This window comes from Musa acuminata, unplaced genomic scaffold, assembly GCF_036884655.1.
Source record: "Musa acuminata AAA Group cultivar baxijiao unplaced genomic scaffold, Cavendish_Baxijiao_AAA HiC_scaffold_547, whole genome shotgun sequence".
Taxonomy (NCBI): domain Eukaryota; kingdom Viridiplantae; phylum Streptophyta; class Magnoliopsida; order Zingiberales; family Musaceae; genus Musa; species Musa acuminata.
The window spans coordinates 11,265-12,500 of NW_027020789.1; positions in this window are offsets into that span (position 1 = coordinate 11,265).

The following is a 1,236-nucleotide window of genomic DNA, read 5'->3' on the forward strand; positions in this document are numbered from 1 at the left end:
CACCCGGGGGGTTCCAGGGTGCTGAGATGGCTGACGTTTTGCTCCGCTCTCGACGGTCACCGCGCAATGCAAGAACAGGCCAAAAACTGGCCAAAACGGCCCAAAAACGGGCCAAAACTGGCCATTTTTGGCTGCACGAGCGAGCGGCGAGCGGCGGACAGCGAGCGAAGCGAGAGGCAGCACCGTCCCTGCTATACGAAAGCCCCATCCAGCCCTGTGCCACCCGGGGGGTTCCAGGGTGCTGAGATGGCTGACGTTTTGCTCCGCTCTCGACGGTCACCGCGCAATGCAAGAACAGGCCAAAAACTGGCCAAAACGGCCCAAAAACGGGCCAAAACTGGCCATTTTTGGCTGCACGAGCGAGCGGCGAGCGGCGGACAGCGAGCGAAGCGAGAGGCAGCACCGTCCCTGCTATACGAAAGCCCCATCCAGCCCTGTGCCACCCGGGGGGTTCCAGGGTGCTGAGATGGCTGACGTTTTGCTCCGCTCTCGACGGTCACCGCGCAATGCAAGAACAGGCCAAAAACTGGCCAAAACGGCCCAAAAACGGGCCAAAACTGGCCATTTTTGGCTGCACGAGCGAGCGGCGAGCGGCGGACAGCGAGCGAAGCGAGAGGCAGCACCGTCCCTGCTATACGAAAGCCCCATCCAGCCCTGTGCCACCCGGGGGGTTCCAGGGTGCTGAGATGGCTGACGTTTTGCTCCGCTCTCGACGGTCACCGCGCAATGCAAGAACAGGCCAAAAACTGGCCAAAACGGCCCAAAAACGGGCCAAAACTGGCCATTTTTGGCTGCACGAGCGAGCGGCGAGCGGCGGACAGCGAGCGAAGCGAGAGGCAGCACCGTCCCTGCTATACGAAAGCCCCATCCAGCCCTGTGCCACCCGGGGGGTTCCAGGGTGCTGAGATGGCTGACGTTTTGCTCCGCTCTCGACGGTCACCGCGCAATGCAAGAACAGGCCAAAAACTGGCCAAAACGGCCCAAAAACGGGCCAAAACTGGCCATTTTTGGCTGCACGAGCGAGCGGCGAGCGGCGGACAGCGAGCGAAGCGAGAGGCAGCACCGTCCCTGCTATACGAAAGCCCCATCCAGCCCTGTGCCACCCGGGGGGTTCCAGGGTGCTGAGATGGCTGACGTTTTGCTCCGCTCTCGACGGTCACCGCGCAATGCAAGAACAGGCCAAAAACTGGCCAAAACGGCCCAAAAACGGGCCAAAACTGGCCATTTTTGGCTGCA